The sequence below is a fragment of the Punica granatum genome, chromosome 2 (genome assembly GCF_007655135.1).
Source record: "Punica granatum isolate Tunisia-2019 chromosome 2, ASM765513v2, whole genome shotgun sequence".
NCBI classification, from domain to species: Eukaryota; Viridiplantae; Streptophyta; class Magnoliopsida; order Myrtales; family Lythraceae; genus Punica; species Punica granatum.
Genome location: NC_045128.1, coordinates 27805060 through 27817970, shown reverse-complemented (window position 1 = coordinate 27817970; position 12911 = coordinate 27805060). Strand labels below are relative to the sequence as shown.

General features: G+C 41.8%; 1 pseudogene; it reads left to right on the top strand.

Moving 5' to 3' along the window:
• The first annotated feature begins 7347 nt into the window (after window positions 1–7347).
• On the top strand, window positions 7348–9518 carry LOC116193847 (annotated as a pseudogene).
• The last annotated feature ends 3393 nt before the right edge of the window (window positions 9519–12911 follow it).

The window sequence follows — 12911 nt, the reverse complement described above, 5'->3', positions numbered from 1 at the left end:
ACCGCAGTGATTATAATGACGACACCCCACCAACGACGGAGAAAGAGTTATTCAATCAACGTCACGCATCCGTTCGTAATGTTATCGAACGGTGTTTTGGGGTGCTGAAGAACAGATTTGCAATACTGCGGACAATGTCAAATTACGGCCCGATTCGCCAAGGACAAATTACTCTTGCATGCTTCGTGTTGCACAATTTCATTCGGCTAAATAATTATCACGATAGATTATTCGAAGAGTATGGAAATGCATGGAAATATTACGATGAATTCCGAAATCCTCCTCATCTAACTGGGGATCGGGTTGATGTAGACATGAGAAGTAGGGAAATGGATGCATTACGTAATCGTATTGCAAATGCAATATGGAATGCGGAAACAAGAGGAAACCGGTAATATTGGAATGAATGGAAGGTATAGATAATTAATTATAATGGGATTGTATGTTTAATAAGATATGGGGCCCACCAGTTTGACTTTTGAAATGTGTGTTTTGTTGTGTAGTGTATTCAGTTAAAATTAAAGTTAAAATCTAAAACCACGACTCTGAAAACAAACAGGTTAAACTCTGAATTCAAACGTCAATGTATTCACAACTGGAAAATTATAAAATACATGCATGTGTGTTGGGACATACATTTTAATATGGTATTCCAACTCGTCGGATGACCCAGCTTCACAATAGAAAGTGAAGTGAAAGAAGACTTCGTTCAAGGAATCCCGTTTGCTCCATGTTCTCTCCGAAAATGTCGAGCCTTCATCATCCCAGGCACGACCACGACTTGCTTCACGAATTGAGCGAAAATTGCAAGATCACTTGTGATTTCTGCAGTTTTGATCTTCACGGTCCGACCCAGAGCTACTGCTGCCTAGACTGTAACTTCTTCATCCACACATCATGATTCACACTGCCTGCCAAAATACATCATCCGGCTCATCCCCAACATCGGCTGATCCTTAAGAAGCATTACTCCTACAAAGGCGTTTCCAGTTCATCCTGCTTCGGTTGCATGTATCCCATCTCGAGTAGTTACATCTATGAGTGTTATGATTGCATATTTTTTCTCGACGTGGCATGTGCAATTTCAACAATTCATCCTACGGGGCTGGAAGACGAGAAGGAGAATATGATCCAGCATTTTGCTCATGAGCATCCCCTGACCTCCTTCGACGTGAAACTGCCAAACAGGATTGATTGTAGAGCGTGCCAAAGGCAGATCTCCGGCCTTGTTTATGGGTGTCGCAGCTGCATCTTCCTGCTTCATCAATCATGCGCCGAACTTCCAAGAGAGATGCAACACCCTTTGCACCCCCAACACCCACTTAATCTTCTTGCAAGTCCCAAAAAAGCGTTCAAATCCAGAGGCTGTGATAACTCCTATCAATTTGCGTACAGCTGCGATGAATGTGCACTATATCTTGATGTGCTTTGTGCGGTTTCAACTCCGCCTCCTTCACAGGAACAGGAAAAGGATAGCATGGTAATGATCAATCATTTCTCACACCAACATCCATTGAGATTGCTCCACATAGGAGAACACAACGATGCTCTATGTTGCAAGTTTTGCAGAAAAAAGTTGTTAGGTGGAGCGTACTGTTGCCAGGACTGCGTCTTCTTCCTCCACGAGTCGTGCGCCAAGCTACCCCTTGAGATTCGGCACTTCCTTCATTCAGACCATGGCCATCTCAAGCTCCAAGAAGCTGCAAAATACCAGTCCAGCAAAGAGGAATTTCGTTGTGGCTGCTGCTCATGCGATTGCTCTGGCTTTGCTTACCGTTGTGAAAGGTGTAGCTTCACCATCGATTTAGAATGTGTTGTTCACACTCTCTTTGCTTTCAAAGAGATTCTAAATGGAAATTTGCCTGACACTTTCTCTGATCTCCGAAGGACTCTAGAGGGAATGATTAGTCCTTCCGTCCACGGCCATTGGATGACAATTTCATATAGTAAAATTCGAGAAACGACTAGTTGCATTGCTTGTGGGCACCCTCCTGAAGGTCTTGTCTATAGGTGCGCAGCTCCCTGTTTGACCGTGCTTCATAAATCATGTGTGGAGCAAAAATCAGAATTATGTCACCCCCATCACCCAGCACATCCACTTGTTCTACTTCCTGAGGCTCCGGTCGGAAGGTTTATCTGCGGAGCTAGTGGTAGAACCAGGTATGGATCAACTTACTATTGTACTGACTGCAAGTTTCATATGGAAATTGGATGTGCTTCTGGGAAACCGCGCCTGAAGCATCAGCGTCACGAGCACATGCTGACTTATTTTCAGTGGGCTAAGAACCTCCGATGCAACTCTTGTGGCAAGAGCTGCAATACAGACTTCTATCGCTGTGTGCCATGCAATTTCAACCTTCACCATGGCTGCCTTTCCCTCCCGGCTACTATCAAGCATCAGTGGCACTGCCATCCTCTAGTTCTCCGCGATAGGCTTGTGGATCAACATTCCACTGTGCATTACTGCGCCAAATGCGAGGAAATCAGGAATCCGGACTGTGGTGTCTATTATTGTGCAGACTGCGATAACTTTGATGCTCATATTGAGTGCATAATCCCCCCGGTGAGTCCCATATTCCGAGTTTTGCCAATTCCTGAAAAACCATGAGGTTGTCAGCACCAAATTTATTGAGAGAAAAGATAATCAGGGAAGTAAATGCCACTATACTAGTTTAGAGTTCGTTTAGGAGTGCGCAGGAGGCGCCATAACATAATTGATTATAAGTATAAATATTGAAAGCTCTTAACCTAATAGGATTGGCCTGGTGGTTAAAAGGTATGATTACTAAGGGGAAGTCTCAAGTTCAAATCACGCTCCAAACTCCAAGTAGGAGGATACTCCCTATTAGTCTACTTGCACGGCCTGTGGTTGGACTTATATGTCCCGTGGGCTTGCAGAGTATTCACATGAGCCGTGAGATAAGTCGAACGAAATCCGGACGCTTTCTAAAAAAAACATATACATATATATTTATATATATATAGTGAAAGCTCTCTCTCTGTCAATTCATGTTTGCCACCTTCTGAGAACTACTTCAAGTTGCATATGATATTATACCAAGTGGGTATACATATATAATTATTAACCGTGAAAATATTTTCTAGGTAGAAATGAAGGAAGCATCCGAAGACTCGGAAGACTATAGGGCGAAAGCCGCCAAGGGGATTGATGAAGAAATTGCCAGAAAAGAGCCAGAGATCGTGGTGGCAAAGAGACATCTCAAGGCATTGCAGGAAGAAATCGATATACTTGTTGAAGAGAGAGCATGGTTATCTGATGATGCTGGCGTAAGTATGAGACTTAGATTGCACCATCACATCACGTACTATTGGTTTTCGTAACATTTTGACTATTGGTTTTCCTCACGTTCTGCACTCAGGTTCGAGTTCCAGAGCTCCTACGGAGAGTAGTAACTCTAGTTCCTTCTCCATCCTCTAATGTCCGTATTCCGATTCTCAGTTCTCTCAAACTTCAATTTTATCTTCCAAGGTGTAGCTGCACTTGTATTGAATGACTATCACGTTTGGTTGGCCTTAATAGTATTACATTACGGATCTATTATGTATGTAATTCCTATTATGCATGTAATAGCAATTACGGACGGGATTTGCTATGTGTAATAGTCTAATAGAGACTGCATTGCAATGCTCCACCTCTATGTACGTAATTTATAATAAGGTACATATAATAACAATTCAAATTACAGAACTACCCTCGGCTATTTCTCAAATTTCCAAAACTTGACACTTCTCTGCTGCCCCTCTTCCCGTCGCTGCCACTGTCCCTCAGCCGCCGCCATCGCCACTGCCCCTCCATGCCGAAGAGGAGAGCAATGACGATAATTAGCTAGTTAATGGAAGTCATAGCTTCACGTGTATATATTGATTGGCCGTGTTTCTTTCTTTCACTAAAAACATGAATCAACACAGTTTTTCGCATATATATCATGCGCTTCTCTCAACTCTTCACCTCGTTAATTTAAATAGCATTGAAATGTGATTAGGCAGGGATTTATCGTATTTAGCCAACCGAATATTTACTTAGATTAATTTGAACCGCTGAAAGGATTATAAAATTTAACCGCATAATTTAATGTGGGGCATAGGAATGGTCGATCAATCGCGAACTAAGGAATTGTGTGAAAAGCTTACAGGGAAGCCCATTGTCAAGGGCGACCTGCAGGTAACGTAATCACAGTAGTAATGAATGAGACAAAAACAAACCATATGAAACCAAGTTGAAAGCACTACATTACCTCTTCATCCATGAGGAACACCTGTGGATCAGGTGACATTTATTCATCAAGTGAAGAGTTTTAGAGCCCGTTTCATTTCTTTGCATTTTGAATTTTTTTTGTTTTTTGTTTTTTTTTTCGGTGGAGAGTGAAATTGGTGAGTTCCCCACTAGAGATTCGGGGACTTCCAAGCAAGTCGGTCCGCACGCATGTTGCCTTCTCGATAGATATGAATGGCTTGTTTGGTTTTAGGATATTATTTTAAAATCACAATCTAACTTAACTCTACCCACTACAAAACAAAATAATTCATACAAAGTCAAAGAGTGGGTCTCATTTATATCATTTTTTTTCCACAACAAAACAACATAATTCATACAAAGTCAAAGGGTGGGCCCCACTTATACAACTCTTTTTCAAAATCAAAATCTGATTTTAAAATCCTATTATGAAATCAAACGCAACAGAAGAAACTGAACATGCCACTTCTAATCAAAGCTCGAACCGGACATGCCAAGGAATAGATACGTGGAGAGCATTTCTCATGCTTCGTGACTAGGCCTTGTAGAGTTGCTGAGTCTACTTCTGCAATAATCCGTCTACAACCAAGGCCCCAAGCAAGCTCGAGGCCGGTCTTAATACCCGAAAGCTCCGCAACAACTGCAGTGAATATTCCAGCGTTCTGAGCAAACCCCTATAGCCACCGCTCATTATCATCTCGCCAGTTATTGCACTATCTATACAATAATTGCGTCATAGAATTTTCCAACCTCCCCGTGTCTATGACACGGTCATATCTCATCTCCCACGCATATAAACTGAGCAGAAGCTGCTCTGCCCCGAGAAGAGAGCAGCCCATTGCAGACAGAACAGAACACATATTACCTCTCTCTCTCTCTCTCTCTCTCTCTCTCTCTCTCTCCTCTCCCTTGCTCCCTCTGAGAATGAAGAGTGAAGAAGTGGGGGTGTCTTCTGTCTGTTCCACTGCTGCTCCGTTTCCGGTCAATGTCGGGCGCGACTAACCGCGACGTAACCGGCGGCGGGGTCACTGAGCCGACCGCGACCCACTTTGAGGTCTCCATTGATCCGTCCCTCAATGGCCACGTCCTCCATCAACCCCGCAGCCCAGCTCCAATCACAGGGGAGAAGATGGGACCTCATTCTAAATCCTCTGTTTTTGCTGCGGATCAGTTGCGAATATTGCACTCTGACATGCATTGTGGGATGCTCTGTTTTTGTCTCCCTCCATGTTCCTGTCCTTACTCCTCGGTTCTGAGCACTGTGATATCGAACGTTTTATGTATGAGCCTTGCTCTGTTTCCTTGCCCGCCATTGTTAGCTGTTGCGAGGATTTGTTTTAGAGCAGGTCCGAGTCAACTTTTCGGTGCAGTGAAAAAGATTTTTAAGCTTTTTGGCTGGGAAAACCCTTTCCGTTGCCCCGGGAACTTTGTATCTGTCATCGGTTTTTCTGTTTTCCCACATTCCATGTACTCCTTTTTCGTTCCTAAGAACTTGTCTGCGTGAGCTCACCTGATATATAATACAGCCTCGCATCAAATTGTATAGTATGACTATGAGTATAGTCTCATGAGCAAAAAAAAACAAAAAGAATATTACTATAACTGAAGTTCACAAAGCAAACTAATTGTTGGCAAAAAAAAAAAAGCATCAGGGAAAGAGTAGATGGGGGACTCTGCTACTTGCATACAAGACGCTCGGAGTCGTTTTCGGGAGCCTCGTCACGTCTCCTCTATAGGTGTATCCGTCAATGCCATTGGCGTCTCTGACACAGGACGACTACTTGGGAGTGTACGGTATCATGTTTTGGATTCTCGCTTTCATCAGAGTCGTCAAATATACTTGCATAGCTTTCGACGCCGATGATCAGGGCGAAGGTATATCTATCGACCTATCTATATATCTGTCTTGCATAAAAGTTAATCCGATCAATGTGCATAAGTTGGTTGCTTGCATTAGTTTCCTACTTTCACCTGAATTTTCTTAGACGAAACTTTTCTGATCCTATAATGAGCACCATATTGCAATTTGCAGCCATCTAATCTGTCTAATTTAAGGTTTCATTTCGCATATTATCACTCGATTTCCGTAAACAACAGATACGGTTTTATCTATGTGGCCTGCTCGGTACGATGAGCAGACATGGGAATGTAATGGAATGACAAGAAAATTATATTTTCTCCTTCCATGAAAGTGTGCATGATGAGCCGTCATAGTGAATTCGAAGAGCTAAAGTTCCTTACTCTGTGTTTTTCCCTTTTCTTGAGCTCTTACATGTTAAAGACATTTCATCTGTTGCAGGCGGGACATTTTTACTCTGTAAAAATATGAACATCGGAATTCGCAACTCCAAACGTATAGATTCCAACTCGACTATCTCAAAAACTACACTTCCTGCTGATAGGAAAACTAGGCTTGCAAAATTTATCAAAAGGAGTATAGTTGGTAGAAGAGTACTCCTTTGCTTTGCTATGTTGGGCATGTGCATGCTTATCGGCGATGGTGTCCTTACCCCTGCAATTTCTGGTTATTCACGTTACAAAATTTCTTTCCTAATACTTATTGTAATCTATGCTTCCTAAGAATCACGTTTCAGGATGCTACTCTTTCATTCTTTTGGGTTTGTTTACTGTGTTATCGGCTATGGAAGGAGTAATTTACCTTCCCATCTGTCAGCAAATGTAAGTACAGAAACTTGTTACCTCTTCTATGCTGCATAAACTTGTTAGTTCTTCTATGCACGGAAATGTTATTAGTTAGGCCAGGGAACGAACAGAAGTAGAGAGACCACAGGTGCCTCATATCCTAATAGACTGCCTTAGCCAATGTGTTCATTAAAATGTCAAGAGTAAGAAACTGCTAGGATTTCTGTTTTGATAAGAGACGCAAAATGGTCGGGACTGAATTTAACTGAATGTCCACAGCCTGAAGAAAATCTGTTATCTATCCGACATTGTAGCAGCTCTCTCTGACAGACTCCATCAAATTCACTGTTGCAGCTCTAGTGGACGCTCTCTGGCATTAGTTCTGATAGTGCTGTTCCTTCTCCAAAAGTTTGGGACCTCCAAGGTGAGCTTCCCGTTTTCCCCAAATCATGGGGGCATGGACACTGTCCACACCGCTCTTTGGAATTTATAGCATCATAAAGAACTACGTGGGCATATTCGAGGCCCTTTCTCCTGTCTACATTGTCCGCTACTTCATGAGGAACAGGAAGCACGGCTGCCACCTCGGGGTACCATGCTCTGTATTACAGGTAAGCATGCTTTGAGATAGTCATCTCATCAGAAATGGGAATCACCATACTTGGTTGCCTTGCCTTTATGTCGAAAATCTAATTGAAAAATGGATTTGTAAAGCCTGCTTTATATAATCTCTGATCATCGTTCTTTTTGTTTTTTATTTTTATTTTTATTTTATTTTTACCTATCTTAAGAAGAGAAACATGGTTCATAAAATGAAGCTATAAGAATTATTCTTTTAAAAATTTATTTCTGTTTTGCTGCTTTATGTAATCACTCCTTGTGATCTGGTTCGGAAGCAATGTTTGCAGATCTCGGACATTTCGATCCAGCTTCCATTCAGGTAATTGATATTTCGCTCTACTCATTCTTTTTTTTTTTTAATTCCTGTTCGTCAATCTGTTCTTCATCAATCAGTTCTAACAAATGGTCTTTTCTGCAAAGATAGCATTCGTGTTCACTATTTACCAATCATTGATCCTTACGTATGCAGGTTAGACTGCTTACTTAATCTAGCACCCTCTCGATCATGACAGTGGGTTCTACAGATTCATTCCACACAGCATTTACTAGCCGATGTTTGTGATTTCCACATCGGCGGCTATTGTGGCAAGGCAATCGCTGATCTCAGCGACCTTTTCCGTGATCAAGCAGTCTGTTGTACTAGATTACTTTCCTCGGGTCAAGGTGGTCCACACATCCTCAAGCAATGAAGGCGAGGTTTACTCGCCGGAAGTCAACTACATTCTCACGGTTCTCTGTGTCACAGTCATTCTTATCTTTGGAGAATGGAAGGACGTCGGGAATGCTTTTGGTAGGGAAACTTATTTCTCCTGCATGCTGCATTCAATTCAGTTTTCAGTTTTCATAATTCAGGAAACGACTTAGGTCGAATATATATTATGTCCTGTATTAGATTCAACTAATCGATAAATAATTTATTGTTTCAGGTGTCGTCGTAGGTCTAGTCATGCTCATCACGACTGTACTCCTGACACTTGTTATGATCACTATATGGCGGACACCGGTAGTCCTTGTCGCTCTCTACTTCACAGTGTTCTTCGTGATGGAAGGTGTTTATGTCATTGCGGTCCTGGCCAAGATCAAAGAAGGCGGATGGATTCCCTTTGCAATATCAATCATCCTCGCCTTCATCATGTTTATGGGCTCACCCACTAGATTGATCTCGAGAGACTTGGTATCCTGATATCTGATCCTGGCGTTCAGAGGGTCCCAGGCTTGCTTCTTCTACACGAACATTCAGGATGGGTTGACGCCAATCCTCGGGCACTATATAATGAACATGAGGTCTCTCCACGAGGTCATGATCTTTACTACCCTCCAGTACTTGTTGGTCCTGAAAGTAGCCTCACCTGAGAGGACCGTGGTTAAGAAGCTTGGGCTCAAGGGGGTCTACAGTTGTGTGATCCAATACGAATACACAGACTTGCTTAATCTCAAGGGGGACTAAATTGTAGGCCAAGTCATGTGCTGCTTGCAGGCTCATTTGAGGAGCATGTCAAGCTTCGAGTTGTCCTCTGATCCTCTGGAGTTCGAGCAGGAGGTTTCCAAAATAGAAGAGGCAAAGCATCAAGGCTTGGTCCACGTCCGTAGGAAGGCCTGTTTATACGTGGGGCCTGATTGCAGGTGGTTCAATAAGGTCTTTCCTGCATTCTACGAGGTCTTCCATAGCAACTGCAGATCAGCTCTCCCTGCTCTCGGGGTCCCGTTACAGCAGCAAATTGAAGCGGGAGTGCTCTATAAGGTGTGAATAAAAAGGTGATGAGGCCTCGGTGTCTCTTGTTCGGGTTGTAGCAAGTAGGTATTTCAATTGTTGAAAGTTGGAACAAGGAGTTATAAGAATTACATAGATGCAGGTCATTAATTATTATGGGAGATATAATCTCGAGTTTGATGGTCTCTTGTTAGTTCTCGTATATTACTAGGGACCAAGTGGGAATCAACACCTATTCAAGTGTATGTTAGCGATGGAATTCTTGGGTTTTATAACGACCATATTCTAGTTGATACGATGTTGTCCAGATCTCAGATGATTGGGTTGCCACATTATCAAGTCGATATATACTTTCCGGCCAAAGCCATAATCGGGAAGCAAGCATGAAAAGACCTTACAGAAAATAATATAAAAAATGATTAATAATGAATTATCCTTGCAGTCAGGATTGTGAGAGCAAAACCTGAAATCCAGTGCCGTCCAATGGTTCGATATTTGGCCAAAATTGTGATCAAATTAAAGGATATGTTATGTAACCGACAATCTACGAATGCAATCTGATTCTTTGTTTGTCTAAAAGACCAGAGCCAAACATCCTTCTGTTATACAGGTGCGAGGTGGCAGTATATTTGTAGAGAATTCATAATTATTGCTAATCTACCGTAAATAAAAAAATTCTTTGTAAAAATTGCAACACAAATGCAAACCAATGAATAGACGTCAGGAAAAGGCGAATAATCTTCAGACATGTTTTGGCAAAGCAAGTGTTCTTGATGCTGGATTGAATTTTTCTTGATGCTCTCTTATTGACTCATTAATCGTTATTCCATGGTGGTAGTTCTTCTATACAAGCAGAGCAGCAGAAAGCGCAGATGATTTTACATTCATAGCAGCGAACATTATGAAAAAGAATTCTGACCATAAACTATAAACCGGGAGGGCTCAGAATTCTAGAAGCCTGACGGTAGGAGAGTCGACTCTGCATCGATCCTCACTGTAACCTCATCAGCCCCTGATTCATCACTCGAATCATCATTGCCTGCGGGGATCTCTCTCGTGTCTGCATTGGGAGGTTGGGGCCTGGGCAGGACTTGCTGGCCAACTTCCTAATGTTGAGGCTGCTCCTCCTTGGCATGGTACTGGAGGTGGCAGCCCTTCACGATCCAATGGAGACTAGGGTGCGGCCACGATGTGGCGGAGACAAGGGTGCGGCATGATCAGTGATCACCAAACTCCTTTTGCTTCTTCTTCTTTTCTTTTTTTTTTTTTTTTTTTTTTTTGAATTTAAAATTTTATTTTTATCTTTTATTAACTGTTAAGGAAAGCACTGAGGAACTTACCATATTGCTGCCATATATGGTAAGCTTGCTTGCGAGAAATGTTCCCTTGCTGGTGCTCATTTTCTTCGTGGTCCAGTTTATGTTGCCTTGCCTCGTGGAAATTCTCGGGCCAGTTCATGAAACCACCGTGCTCTCTGCTTACAGTTCTGGGAGGGTGGTGATAGAGGGAATGACGTGAAATTAGGAAGACCTTCTCTGTAGAGGATCGATGCTTCAAACGCTGCAATGTTGAAGACGGTGACTCTTGCTTGAGTTTCCACTAGATACCCTGTTCTTGATGCGCGAAACTCTCGACGCCTGATAGTGATCAATGATCAGAGAATTAAAAGCTTCAGCGGTGACTCTCGATCGAATTTTGTGTCTTCATGTTTCTGTAGATTTTAAGTCCAATATTTGCTTCATAAATATATGGCAGGAACTTATCTTTTTGCTTGTCCACTGCCAAATTACAATCAAGACATTGATAACATCTTGGAAGCATATCTAGAATCAATGGAAGTGAATACAAAATGTCAAACTACAGCCAAATCTAAATACCTTGCTTGACTAATCCTTTTGAAATAAATCAAACACCGCTTGGCTTGGATCCTTCCTTTGTAGTTTCATTATCTGTTTGGTGGAACCTTCAAGTGGTTCACGAACAATAGAAGGAAGGGCCCACAGCAATGGTTGTGAGACTACTGTAGAATTTGCAATATATGGAGAGCAGCAACGAAAGATGATTGTCCATATTCTGATTCTGAATTCTCTCAAAACTCAATTATTCCTTCGAAATTATAGCTGTTATTGTCTTGAATGTTAGGGTAAATTCCAACAGGTGTACTAAATCTTTTTAAAAATGTAACACTTGGTATAAAGTAAAGAAAATTAAAACAATTTAGTACACAAAATTTAAAAATGTTGCAATAAAAAACATTCTGTCAATAATTCCGCCCTGGCAAGGATATTAGAATAAAAAGTTCATTTTTAAATTTAATCTAATCCTTTCTTTCTTTTTTAATTAATTTCAACTAAATCAGGGATGGGGAGTCGTCAACACCTTGGTCGCCAGCAGGGTTTGAACCCTGTCAGAGGCCTCAGTTGGGGGTATGCGATCGGCAGCAGGCGCACACCCCACCCCCAAGTACCGAGAGATTTGCATAGATCTCTCGAGTTTGGAGATCAAAGCAGATCTCTCAAGAATTGGGGGTGGTGGCGCTTGCACCCTCAACTCTTGAGAGATCTAAGCATTTCTCTCAATTCAGGACAGAGTGCCCTCGTTGGCGACCTTACCCCTGTTTCGGGAGATCTCTTGAATTTGTGGTGGGGCGCCCCTGTCGGCGAACTCCCCCCCGGCCCCCCAAACTTGAATATTGATTAATACATAATCGATCGAAGACTACTTGAAAACAGCTCTTCCCAAAAAAAGTTGAGTTTGTTGGCGGTGCTCAAACCGCTCTAGCGACCTTGGTCATGGAGTGGAGTCGTCGGCAGGGGCACCCTACCCCTTTTCCGGTTAGATTTTACCTTAATTTTATCTTCTTCTTTTTTAATTTTTTCTATTTTACTTATCTAATTTCAATTAATATTTATGAAAAATGAATTTTTTTATTGTAATGATTGGGCCCTGTCCATCTTCCATGTTACCTTCTGCTAATAGTGTCAGCTCAGAGATAACGGATTGTAATCGATTGCAACATTTTTAAACTTTGTCTACTAAATTGTTTCGATCTTTCTTTTAAAAAAAAGTGCTACATTTTTTAGACAACTTTTGTGCCCTTCTGTAATATACCCTGAATGTTACACTAGCGATAGAGTTTCACACGGTAATTTCCCATTTTCCGATGAATTTATGCGTAGTTGTCAAACTCGTGAATTGACTTGCAAACTCAAACTAGTTGAGGTGCCTAACCCACGGTATGGAGAACACTCATGATCAATTCGGAAGTCATCATAGACTCGGGTGGACTCACAAGGTGGACGCGTAAACTCGGCAAAGTTTTTTTTTTTTTTTTCCAGATTTTTGAGAGAACTGCCCTCTTCATTTGGCCGGCACTTTTTGTCACTCCGCAGCTCAGCCCACTCCAGAAGATAAATTGTTGTGAACTCCTCTGCACGTTTCAGTGTTTTTTAACCCAATAAAATTTGAATTTCAGTTTGGACTTTAGGCTTATGTTATTGTAGGGGTCCAGGGGAGGAGGACATTTTTGGTACTTTCAGTTTGTTATCAATATTACTCTTGAGATATTCATCTATCTATTGATTAAAGGTACTTAAAGTAAACTTATTAGGTTGCTGCAATGAGAGGCTTTCATTCATACAATGAGAATATGCCACATAATCATTTCTGGCAAATCCTCAA